This window comes from Mastomys coucha, unplaced genomic scaffold, assembly GCF_008632895.1.
Source record: "Mastomys coucha isolate ucsf_1 unplaced genomic scaffold, UCSF_Mcou_1 pScaffold22, whole genome shotgun sequence".
NCBI lineage: Eukaryota > Metazoa > Chordata > Mammalia > Rodentia > Muridae > Mastomys > Mastomys coucha.
In genome coordinates this window covers 11,609,330-11,622,569 of record NW_022196905.1, presented here as the reverse complement: position 1 = coordinate 11,622,569, position 13,240 = coordinate 11,609,330, and the positions used below count along the sequence as shown (strand labels likewise).

At 44.4% G+C, this 13,240-nt stretch overlaps 2 long non-coding RNA genes across 4 annotated transcripts; one reads left to right on the top strand and one right to left on the bottom strand.

Annotated features, from left to right (window-relative positions):
* Positions 1 to 2,625: 2,625 nt before the first annotated feature.
* LOC116068884 lies at positions 2,626 to 4,077 on the bottom strand. The gene is made up of 2 exons (XR_004109749.1): positions 3,772 to 4,077; positions 2,626 to 2,827 (listed from the first exon to the last, which is right to left on the bottom strand). It is a non-coding gene; the product is annotated as an uncharacterized LOC116068884 (long non-coding RNA).
* Positions 4,078 to 5,390: 1,313 nt separating this feature from the next.
* On the top strand, positions 5,391 to 12,508 carry LOC116068882. 3 transcript variants are annotated; one of them, XR_004109748.1, is made up of 4 exons: positions 5,391 to 5,502; positions 9,936 to 10,030; positions 10,411 to 11,102; positions 12,194 to 12,508. It is a non-coding gene; the product is annotated as an uncharacterized LOC116068882 (long non-coding RNA). The 3 variants fall into 3 exon arrangements; XR_004109746.1 differs by lacking the exon at positions 12,194 to 12,508 and having other exon boundaries at positions 10,411 to 11,244; XR_004109747.1 differs by lacking the exon at positions 12,194 to 12,508 and having other exon boundaries at positions 9,936 to 10,055; positions 10,411 to 11,244.
* Positions 12,509 to 13,240: the final 732 nt, after the last annotated feature.

The window sequence follows — 13,240 nt, the reverse complement described above, 5'->3', positions numbered from 1 at the left end:
TCAAATGCTTTCTCAGCATCTAATGAGATGATCATATGATTTTTTTCTTTGAGTTTGTTTATATAGTGGACAAGTTGATGGATTTCCATATATTGAACCATCCCTGCATCCTTGAGATGAAACCTACTTGATCATGATGGATGATTAGAAGTAGAGGCTTACAGCCATCCATTGGACTGAGTACAGGGTCCCCAATGAAAAGGACCCAAGGAGCTGAAGAGTTTGCAGCCCCTTAGGAGGAACAACAATATTATCTAACTAGTGCCCTCAGAGCTCCCAGGGACTAAACTACTAACCAAAGAGTACACATGGTGGAACTCATGGCCCCAGCTGCATATGTAGCAGAGGATGGCCTAGTCGGTCAGCAATGGGAGGAGAGGCCCTTGGTCCTGTCAAGGTTCTATGCCCCAGTATAGGGGAATACCAGGGCCAGGAAGCAGAAAAGGGTGGGTTGGTGAGCAGGGAGAGGTGGGAGGGAATAGGGGATTTTTCGGAGGGGAAACCAGGAAAGAGGATATCATTTGAAATGTAAACAAAGAAAATATCTAATAAAAAATAAATTTTAAAAAATAAAAAAAAAAGAAGTAAGATTCGATGTTTTCAGAGGTCATGTGGCGAGGAACTGGGGCCTCTAGGAGCCTACTGTGGCCTCTGAACAACGTCCAGTGAGAAAAGAGAAAGATGACTTCTGCCAATAGTTAAAGAGAGCAGATCTGTCCACATTTTGTTAGTAACTTTTCTCCCTGTGACAAAATGCCTAATGGAAGCAACTTAAGGGAGGAAAGACTGATTTCTGGATCACACCTTCAAAGGTTTCAGCCTAACCTGAATGTGCTGAGTGGATCATGACCACCACCAGGTGGAGAAAAAGGGAACCAGAGAAGAAATGTGACAGATATAGTCCCCATGTGCCCCTGGAGGAAACCCCTGCAGCTAGGCCCTCCCACACACCCTCAGAATATGAATGCATACAGGAGTGGGTTGGTCCATTCAATAGGTCTAAGCTATTGAAATCCAATCATCTATGGCAATATCCTCAAAGACACACCCCAAAGTATGATTCACCAATCCCGTGGCTGTTTCTTAACCCCCTACAATTTGACAATCATAATTGATCAACACATCCAGGCAAGCCTCAGATGAGATCCCCAGCCACAAGCAGAACATCCAGAAACCCTGGATAAGAATTGCCTGGACTCCTGGCCCACAGAGACAGTGAGCAGTCCACTGAATCCAGTGCTGCCCATATATTTATGGGTATGGGTCCTCCACTGGACATGGCCATCCTACAGGGGCCACACCTTGAAGGAACCTCACTTTCCATCCCCGAGCAGCCAGCAGTGGTTAGTAGGTCCTCAGCAAGAGGAGCTGTGGGGTGTTGACTTGCTTGTTGGGGTCTCTGCCCTTTCATGACCAGATGCTTCTCCATAGTCCTCCCTGGTCTCTGCCCTTTTGTCTTTCTGCCCCCTCTTCCAAAATGGTCCCTGAGCCCTGTGTTAATGAAAGAGATTTCCGTCTAAGGCTACACTCCACTGACACCTACACTTTGCACTTTGACCAGCTGTGAGTTTCATGTTAACCACTGTCCACTGCACAAAGAAACTTCTCTGATAAGATCTGAGAGTAGTTGTAATGACTAAGGCTACATTTATGGTAACATTGTTCTGCACTGACACATGAAGATAACAAGTACTACAGACAGCATTTGAGGCCAGAGCAAGGAAAACTTTGTTCCTCAGAATTACAAGCATCTTTATAAATGAGTCAGCCTATATGCGTAAAGCTCAGGAAGAGGATCTTGGGTAAGAATCAATGTCCTAAAAGTATATTGAGAAGTTGTCGTGCAAGGTGACAGACAGTACATGTCAGATCTCAGATTCTACACTCAGCTCTGATACCCAACCTTATAGTTATCTCTTTGTCATGAGGTGCTACTCAACAAGATGTTGTCTCCTGGGTACAAGTTGTATATATATAATAGTGGTGGGCAATGACTCACCCCACCAGACTTGCTCAGTCACAAGATTATGACACACCGTATTCCATGGCCCAACACAAGCCCTGCTCAAGCCCCTACACAGCCTAAGGGTTATGGATGGAATACAGCAAAATTAGAGCCCGCATCTCTCTGAAAACTGTGTCTCTCATGAAGCATGAGCGGGTTTCAATTCCTGTGGTAATGGCAAGTAAGAAATACACTAAGAGATGGGTGGAACCTTGTAAGAGTCCATGGTCCAGATACAAGCAATTGTCAAAATTGCCCATCCCACCCTGAATACGTTCTGGTAACTAGTCATAGAAAAGCAGGAGTCAGAGAATCTCCGATTCCCCTTAGCTGTTTAAATCAGCAACTATGTTCTTGAGATTGGAAAGCTCTCACAATTAAACTGAAGATTCAGCTTCCTGCCTGGGAAAACATTTCAACGTACTGGAAACATAATGGACAATGTGTGGCCCAATGACCGAGGGATAATGTGCATGGAATTGGGGGAAGCGAACCTCATTCCATCCACACATTCCAGTCGGTCATTCTAAAATGCACATTTTATATAGATATGTGTGTGTGTGCATGCGTGCTGAGAGCATTCACACGGTGGGCTTGAAATTAATAATCAAATTTGCACATCATTTTAATTAAATCCACATTTTTCCTGTCTGCCCAGCTGTTGGCCTGTTGTTTTGTGGAATACATCTGGCGGTCTTCAGCATTCTCCACAGTCACCAGTGCTCTCGGTCCCTAGATACACCTGCTTTCTGCAGCTGGTCCCCCAACAGGTGCAACGGAAAGCCTGGTTGATGGGCATTATAAACACCCTCTGTTGAGCATCTGTGAGGTAACAAAGGGCCCAATTCTAACCTTAGCACTGCTTCCTTCAGGGCAAGTTAGAAACACCCTGTGTGAACAGAACATGCTGGCCCAGGCACTCTCCCACTCCAGGAAGAAGTGCTTCTGGTCAACTAGGCGTTAACGGCTGAGCCACCTACCCAATTATTACAAAGGTCCCCACAGAGAGCTGAGCCTTGGTTGTTCCTGGTTTATCTCATCTTCTAAACTCTCAGCTAGTGCCTTGGATGTCCCAGCTCCACCCTAATGAGTAAGGCACAAATCTCCTCCTGGTCCCCCAGTTTGTGACCATTAGCCACCTGGTTTTGATTGGGGGGACCTGCAGACCCGTGCTTCCCACAGAACTTTCTAATGAGAAGCATATGGAAGCCACACAGAATGTGAGAATTACCACACTGCTGCTCCTTGTTGATGGGGTGATAGATATTTCAAAGCAAGAAATTTTCAGAATATTGTTCAGCATCTTTGGGGTTCGATTTAGATATTGTTCCAAACCCTAGAGTTAGGAAAGAGGTCCAGATAATTTCTCCCATGATGATCTGAAAAATATCTCATCCTATCCTGATGGCATCTGTGTAATTAGTCCAGACATAAACAGGGGTCTAAAACTGTGCTCCATGGTGCCCAGGTTAATGGACTCACGCAATAAAGCAATAGGTTACAATAAGGAATTTCAATACAATTAAAACCATAAAGCTAATGATGATCTGTTTCAAATGGATCTCTAGACAGGAATGAAGCACTAAAATCATTTCTTCATTAAACAGTTCTGGTTCTGCCCACAGAGGTTCACAAAGGGCAGCAGTCCTCTAATGGATAAGCTGAGCTGGGAATAAACACATGAAGATGGCCACGGCTTTCCTGCTCTCCCTCTTTCCCAAGTTCCTGCTTTCCTCCACACTCCTCGACTTCTGCCAACACACTACCTCCTGTGCCCATGGAGATGGAGTTCAAGTACCACTCCATCAGCATCATCTTGAAGCCTTTTCATCCACACTCTGAGCTACACTGTATAATCCAGGCATTCAGACAGTCAAATGAGAGGTGCAGAGGCTGGGTCAGGATGTCACATGATGCTTAGCAGCCCCGATGCCCTGCTACTTGCTTGATAAACTCTGTTACATCACACTGTGACTGTTAAAGGTCCGTAGAGCACTGTGCTGGAGCCTGCATTTATTCCCATCCAGGACTCTTATTGATAAGTCACTATAATATTTATAAAATATTCCTAACCCAATGAAACCTGGATTTGGAAAACAAAGCAGGTATTAGCCGACAACTAAGAGTGTGGAATAGAATACAGAAGCTTGGACCTGCCAACCACACAGCTGTCACTCACTTCCTCATTCCTCCACAGAGACCCTCTGAGGTAAAGGAGGTGTTCTCACAGGAAAGAACTCATCCTGGCTCTTACGGATTGTCTACAAAGTTCTCACAGGGATCTCCGTCTTATAACTGCCGTTGGGGAGCGTGGCCAGTCACAGAAGGCAAATGTTATAACTTGAGCTGTGGGAAGTACTAGACAGAGAGGCTGGCTGACCTAGTAACCAAGTCATATTATACAAACATTGTTCCGGAATTTAGACATAAATCAGAATCACCTTTGACCTTTCTAAAACTACAAAAGACCAGACTCCGCCCTCGGAGGATTTAGATGTTCCCATTGGTACTTTTTATGTATGAGAAAGCACATTCCAAGATGAGTCTGCTGGCTCCCATACCTCCCACAAGCGGAGCTGCCCATGAGTCTGTTCAAAGGCTGGTTCTTCTGCCTGGACTGACTCAATGCTGCTGGACTTGAGCCACTGTATCAGCATGCGCCATCCCATAATGCATTCAAGTACTTTCTTCTTGTTTGATATTTAGGTTCTGTTTCATATTCTGCTGTTATAAATAACAATGCACTGAACATCCTTGGGCATCCAATTTCTGAATAATTTACTCTGTAATAGACTTATAAAAGAGAAATTACTGAGTCATAAAGGATGTGAACTCTTTTTCAGTTCTTAATACATATTGCTAAATTGATTTCTGTAATGCTTATGCCAATTCATACTCCAAACAGCCAAGTCTGCAAAAGTGCTTCACTCTACCCTTACCAACACCGAAGAATATCTTTATTTTTGCCGATTTGATAGGTGGAAATAGTTTCCCATTTCAATTGGCAATTCTTTATCAGCAAAGCAGAACTTTCAGTGTTATGAGTCATTTATAATTCTGCAAATAGCCCACATCTCCCGTTGGATCAGTCTTGAATTATCCCTTTGTCAAATGTTTTCAGTAGATTTCCCACTCTCTTGTTGAGACTACATTTCCAATTTCATAACTGAAGTCAGAGGGAGAAATAAAAACTTCTTCAAAGAAGTTAATCCATCGATGAGTTGTGAGAGCATCCTTTATACTTACATGAGGAAGGCTTGTCTGCTCCTTCCTCACATGAAGAGGGCGTGTCTGCCCTGTCCTCACGTGAAGAGGGTGTGTCTACCTCTGACCTCATATAAGGAGGGTATGTCTACCCTGTCCTCACATGAAGAGGGCATGTCTACCCTGTCCTCACATGAAGAGGGTATGTCTACCCTGTCCTCACATGAAGAGGGCTTGTCTGCCCCTGTCCTCACATGAAGAGGGCTTGTCTACCCTGTCCTCACATGAAGAAGGTATGTCTACCCTGTCCTCACATGAAGAGGGTATGTCTACCCTGTCCTCACATGAAGAGGGTATGTCTACCCTGTCCTCACATGAAGAGGGTAGGGTATGTCTACCCTGTCCTCACATGAAGAAAGGCATGCCTTCCCCTGCAGGTACAGGTTTGCTATAAAATTGGAATGCTATGCTGTTTTTGCCATAACATTTATGTGTTTCAACAGTAGGAAATAAAGACAAATTCTGTATTTTTGTTCCTTTAGGGACAGTTGTTTGGCAGTTTTACTTTTTTTTAAGCAAGAAAGGAAAGGAGAAGTAATAGAAATAAAACTGCCATCAACATTTCCTCACATCAGAGTGAAATCACCACACAAAACCAGGGAGATGGTGCAGACTGACATATAATTCTGTGTGTGTTTGATAATGCAGTTAGAACACTCAGACTGCTGAATTTCAGACTGTGAAAGTAAACAAAAAAAATTTAAAAGCTGAACTATGTAAATCTTTTGAAGCCAATATGAACTATGAGCACTAAATTCTACATACTATGGAATCTAAATTCAGCCCAAATTTATTAAGCACTTAGCATGCCATTTTTTAAAGATTTATTTTTTAGTGTGTGTGTGTGTGTGTGTGTGTGTGTGTGTGTGTGTGTGTGTGTCTATCTGTGTGGGTATGTGTGGGTATGTGTACGTGAATGACTTTGAAGGCCAGAGGTGTTAGATCCCCCAGGAGCTAGAGTTACAGGAGGCTGTGAGCTCCCCAATGTAGGTATTGGGAACCAAACTCAGATCCTCTGTAGGAATAGTCTGTGCTCTTAACCACTGAGTCTGAGTTCCAGCCCCCAAATTTATGATTTTGAAGACTCTTTTGTGATTCTCAAGAATGCTCTACTACTGAACTGCATTCCCAGCCCAGGGTTAAGTTTTGAAGGTAGTTTCATGCATTGTCAGTGAAATTGTAATAGAAACAAACTCTTTGTAAAGCTAAATTCAATGTAGGTGTCAAGAGCTTTCAAGATTCTTATACTTTTGAACTAGTCATTTCCTGTCTAATGATTTACTAAAAGGGAAGAAAAGAGGAAAGGAGAGAGGCATGCAAAGAGAAAAGGGAGGAAGGGGAAGGGGAAGGGGAAAGAGGAGAGAGAGGAAGGAAACAAGGAGGGAAGAGAAAGAAAGAGGAAGGAAGGGAAGGAGAGGGCAGGGAGGGAACAGAAAGGGACAGGTGGGAAGGGGAAGAGAAGAGAAGAGAGGGGGAGGGAAAGGAAAAGAAGTGGAGGTGAGGAAGCCAATCATAGGAAGATTTTAGGCACAAAGTTGTTGTTAGTGTACATAGACAAAGATGGAGGCAGGAAGTAAGTTCACTCCTTAGTTATGATCATAGCTGTATAAAGTAAAAACCCAACAAGATTTTTAAAATAGAAATTAAGCAAAAGTGCTAGCAAGAACGTCTGTGCTGCCACTCATACATTTTCTAGGTTTCCTGTTGGGAGCTTTTGTGTCTACCAGTTCTTCATGACCTTACTAACTCTAGTCTACTCTTTCCCATTTAAGCAGAATAATTTTGTAAAAACTTCAGTTTAATCATGCCACTCACCTGGTTTAGCCTCCAATGAGTTGTCACTTCCCTCAAATCAAAACCCAAACTCCCCACCACTGCCCACTGAGTGCCTACACCTTCTGCCTCTTGACTCTCTCACCAAGTTCAACACTGCTTCCCACACACACCATGCTGATGTCCACCTGAGGACTAAGGTCCGTAAGCCTCTGATCTCATCCCTTTCATGTATAACTCCTTGATAACTCTGTTCTCGGAGATATGGTGTTGCTGAAAGACAAAAGAATGGGCTCTCTGCATGATGCTGGGCTGTCGCCTCAGACTAGGTCAGGGCTTCTTAAAGCTTGTCCTACCTACAGCCACTTTCACTGGAGAAATGTTTAGATAACTACAGGTATATAGATGCGTAATATGGGTACACAAGTCAAACATACACTGTTAGTAAATCATAAAGAAATGTATTTTGAAAGAATTCATTGATGTAAGTTTATGATTTCTTAAAGTTTAATCCAAATTTATATGTTAATGAAGTGGAGTGTTTGTTTATTTTTACATCCAGAACTAAACCTTGAATATTTGATACCACTGGATATAAAAAGCATTTTCAACATTTTTCAGAGCAGATGAATATTTTGATGTTATGATCATCATTGTGGAGAACTCTTTTTCACACAAATAGGTGGCTCAAAATGGCAGAAGTGTATCTAGGGTCATTTCAGAAGTTGTTGGAATTTCTGTCCTAATCTCAAAACAAAAATTAATTTAATAAATTTTTAATGAAACTCAAAGGACAAATTCAAAAAGAGTAATTTTGAAAAACAGACACTCTACCACAATAATTTCCAAAGATATACTAATTTGATACTCATGGGCTGAGCAATAACAGTAGGAAAACATTTCAAATTATTTGTTTCTGTAATCAAACTGTGAGGTTTCTCTAAGCACAGTCAAAAACACCGCAACTTGTAAAGGGCAGAGTCTCGCATCTCAGCAGAGGCATCTTGTTTGTCAGCTTTGCATGCGTGTATATGTACAGCAGGAAGTACAGCCGTTGTGTGTTGAGAACACAGGCAGTAGTGAAGCCACCAGCTGCAGCTCGGGCAAGCCTGGCCTGCAATGCCTTGGATCCACTACACCTTTGATTTTGAAACTTTTTAGTAATTGCACATTCAGAAACCCTTTACTGTTGCCAAATGTTTTCTTGTCCCCAGATTTCATTAAGCAACTCGTTGTGGGGGTCATATCCACAGTTTAAGAAAGTTGAACCTAGATCATGAGCCAATGAACTAGAACCTTCTGGTCAGTCCTACTCTGGTTTGGGGACATTCCCAAGGAACACAGGCCACTTATCCAATACACTTTGTTGTTGTGTTACTTTTCATGGGCAGACAAATAAATATCTTTCCACCCTAGATATGGCATCAGCACCAGCCCCAGAGAAACAGTGCTGCCCAAGTCCAGTTTGGTGGTGCAGTGAGTTAATTGGACTTACTCAGAAGAACATAGATGAGGAGCTACACACAGGAAGGAGGGTGGCGCTACACACACACACACACACACACACACACACACACACACACACACACCAGTTATGTTACTGCAAAGTCCTCCTTGTCCTGGAGCATATGGAGGATGTTATGAGTCCCACCTCCATTTATCATAACATCTTCCATATGCTCATGTGTCTCCCAAGATCACACGTACCTGAGAGGGAGTAGACTCCTAGGAGAGTATCCTGTGGCTCATCCTCTCTTCTTCTGGGGAGAGTTCATGGTCCCATTAACATTATGGTAGACCATATGGTAGCTATCAGTATAGAATGGTACTTGTATCCTTGACATGACTATGGGGCCAAAGTTATTGCCACCTGATGACGATGATGGAATAGTCATGGAATACACAGAGGAAGAGGCCATGCTTCAGCAACAGCCCACACTGCTTTGTCACGACCATGGCTGAGCTAAGTAAGGTCACGCACCTCTCATAGCACAAAAATCCAGAAATGCTTAAAGTACAGGATTAGCCCTTTATGAAGAAAGTTTGACAATCCTTCCAGGTCACTGGAGCAGCCTCTTAGAAGCTCTAGAGCAGGTCCCAAGGGCCGTGGAGGCTTCTCTGTGCATCCGTCATAAGAGGGGCATGCATGTCTTTCCCTACAGTTGGTTGGGTGACTCATATTGTCTGATACACTCAGTGATGGTGAAGCAGACAACCAATAAGCCAATCCCTGTGTATATTCCATGACCACTCCATCACTATCATCAGGCAACAATCACCTTGGCCTCATAGTCATGACAAGGATACAAGGATGCAGGCTAGGATACAAGGATACAGGGTGGCAGGCTAGGATACCAGAACACAGGATGGCAGGCTAAGATACAAGGATATAGGGTGGCAGGCTAGGATACAAGGATACAGGATAGCAGGCCAAGATACAAGGGTACAGGCTGGCAGGCTAGGTTACAAGGATAAAGGGTGGCAGGCTAGGATATGAGGATACAGGCTGGCAGGCTAGGATACAAGGATACAGGGTGGCAGGCTAGGATATGAGGATACAGGCTGGCAGGCTAGGATACAAGGATAAAGGGTGGCAGGCTAGGATACAAGGATAAAGGGTGGCAGGCTAGGATACAAGGATAAAGGGTGGCAGGCTAGGATACAAGGATAAAGGGTAGCAGGCTAGGATACAAGGATACAGGGTGGCAGGCTAGGGTGTTTGTTTCTGAATCAGCTATACTCCCATTTGGTCCCCTTATTCTAACTCAGAAGCTCCCAACTCTTTCCACCATGTTTCTGACAAGATCACACTAATAATACATTTTTCATTGCCCATCAATCATAGTGCTCTGCTGCTTTCTGCTCATATAATCTGTGCCATTTGTTATTTCAGAAAAAAAGAAAAGGAAAGAATGATGGAGGTACAACTGAGAGGTTCTTCCTATGTCTCACACTTCACAGCAGATGTCACAAGCCACTGTCTTAGAAGTGGGTTTTGCTAGAAGAGAAACTGGTATTGCTCCTATTCAGAAGTTTTCTTTGCATGTATCAAGAGCAGACCTCTGGGGACTAAGTGGAGAATTCCAATGAACAAAGGGCAATGTGACATAGATACTCCTCCTGCCCTGTGGATGAGGAAAAAATGGCTTCCCATCCATCTACCCACCTCATGAGAGCTGGGGGATCTGCTAACAAGTTGAGAGAAGATCCCAAAACTATTTATATTGGGGCTTTCATGTCTCCCTCCCCCACTGTTGTATTTCCAAGTTCATGTAACATACATGTGATTCAATAACTAAAGAGTATCATTTGTGGAGGGAAGGCTCAAGTAGTTAGGTCAGAGTTAACAGTCTTCTATTTTCTCACAGGCAACACCTTGTATGGGGACGTATAGATGCTCTCTGATAGCCCTGTGGACCCTGGACAGGGATAAAGTGCTCAATAAGGAGGCATCTGGCATACAGCAAGAGGATGCTATGGCAGGTTCTCTGATAAGGCTGTCTGCTAAACCCCAGAAGCCCTACCATGGTGAAAGACAAGAGTGGAAGACACTAAAATGAAGCAGACTCTGGGCAGTCTGAGACACCCCAGCTCAAAGCCCTTTGGTAGCAGAAGCTAACACCCAAAGAGGAGGTGAGATGGGCTGGACCTCAACAAGATGGCAACAGAAGCCCAGGGAAGACATGTGACTACAAAGCAAGCTGTGTCCTCCCTGGCAGGGCTTCCTGGGAGAAGGAGTCACAGGGTGAGAGGAGCCAAGAATTAAGACCACAGCAGGTCAACATAACTGAAAAAAAAAATCGCATCAAGCCAGAGCAGACCAGTTTACTTAAACCAGCAAGTCTAAGTTCTCTTGGGTTTCCCTGTGTGAAGGGAGACCTCAGATTAACTCAATACCAATTTAGACAGTGAAGAGTCCATGTTTTCAGTACAACTTAAGGATGGCTTCTTAGTGCTTTCGTAGCTGCATGTATGGGCTTCAAGGGGCTTCAACACATAGAAGGACAGAACCTATCTCCCTCCAGGCAGAGAGAAGAAAGGAGAAGCTGCTCAAGGCAAGGTGAGGAGCAAGCAGACCTTGTCTTTGGGTCTGACTACCCTGGAAGCTGGAGAGAGGTTATCATTTACCTTTCTGTCCCTGTAATGAGACACCATGACGAAGGCAACTTATATAATAAAGACTATGGTGGTTTGAATGAGAATGTCCCCCAGAGGGGAATGTTTGCTTCCTAGTTGGTAGGCTGTTTAGGAAGGATTAGTAGGAAGTGTGGCCTTGTTGGAGAAAGTGTGTCACTAGAGGAGAATTTCAAAAGCCCATGCCAGGTATAGTCTATCTCTCTGCCTTGGGTTCATAGACCAGATGTAAGCTCTCAGCTACTACTCCAGTGTCATGCCTGCTTGCCTGCCTCCTGCCTGCCTGCCCCCATGCGTCCCTCCAGATGATCATGGACTAACCCTCTGAAGCTATAAGCATGCCCCCAATTTCTTTTATAAGCTGTCCTGGTCACAGGGTCTCTTCACAGCCATAGAAGAGTAACTAAGACAGGAGCTTACAATTTCAGAGAGTGAGTCTGTGATCATCATGACAGAGAACATGGCAGCAGGCAAGCATGATGCTGGAGCAGTAACTAAGAGCTTACCTCTTGAGAATAAACCAAGAGGCAGAGAGAATGGCTTTTGATTTCTCAAACTCACCTTCAATGACACATCTCCAACAAGGCCACACCTCCTAATCCCTAGCAATCAAAATGCTAACTGGAGCCAAGCATTCACATATGAGCCTATGGGGGTCATTCTCATTCAAACTACCACAGGGGTCAAAGTCCCTGGGCAGCAGCATTTCACCTTTACTTGACTACGGCCCCACAGCCAGCAGAGTGACCACCAGGTTTCCTGGCTGAAGCTCACTGCTAAGCAGTCTTCCAAATGGAGCACCTTGTTCTGTAGTTCCTATATTTCAGACCACGCTTGGCAGCTAGCAGGCCCCCACTATATGACCATGTCTTGTACCATGAGCCCTGGGTTGGGACTCTAAGTCCCTTCCCCAAGAGACACAGAACAGGGTGAGAACAGAGGCATGTGGCTGTATAGTTACAGTATTTCTCCAAAACTGGAATTAATTATCACTACTTGCTCCTCTGTCCCTCTTAGATCTGCAAAGTGTGGGTCACAGTGACTTTGTTTTTCTTGGCCCACCACATATTGAAACCATTCCTGCATGTCGATCCTGAATATCTATCTCAGCCAAATCCTTGTGAAAATTACTTACTGAGCAGTACAACAGAGCGAGTTTCTAACATTAAATGTCTTGGGGTATTTTATCTTTTTCAAGTGCATACCAAAAGCAATTAAGTTCAAACTATGGGGTATAGTGCTTGCCAGTTTCCATTCTTGACACATATGTGTCTGGGTTTACAAGTTCAAAGGCCTCTTAAAGGATCTGATCTCTAGCTTCAATTTTCTCTCTGTAAGCGAAAAGCAGGGCTGGGTCTTTGCTTATATCATCTGCAAAGAAGTCCGTGGCACAGGGCTTCCACCCAAGACATCTCTCATGTGGCCAGAAGACCAGAACCAAAGCCCTGTGCCCTTCCAGGGCAGGCCACAGGGATACCACAGGGTAGAAGGTTGAGGAGACAACTACAGGGCTCTGAGCAAGGCAGAGCAGTAGCAGTCATGAGCCAAGAGAATCTGAGTCAGCTCGCTGTTGCTGCGCTCCGGCCACACTGCGTTCCTGTGGCCTCACCCAGCTGCCTGATCCCTTCATCTTACCCAGCCCCGTCTTGTCCTTTCTTCCACCGGCTGCGGAGATCTTTGCTCCTAGATTCCTGGGGCTTCACACAGCCCTTCCCTTTTCTGCTTCTTTCCATGAATACCACAGCTCCTTCCTTCCACTTCCTCCCCACTCGATCCTGGAGAAGTTTTCTGTGGGATTTGCAATTAACCCAGTATTCGGAGCCCAGTACTCCTGTTGAAATGTCCAACCTCTCCCCAAACCCTAAGTTTGCTTTTCAACGCCAATTATCAAATTGCAGCTCAGTCTCATTTGTGGAGACCATAATTAGAAACCTGTAGGCTCACCCAAGTTTATTTATAATCCCAGACAGTCCTGTTGAAGCTGCTCCCAGTCATTGGCAGAGCCTCCAGGCACTGAGCTTGCTCAGTGCTCACACTCACCACTGAGATGGCACAGGGCGCCAG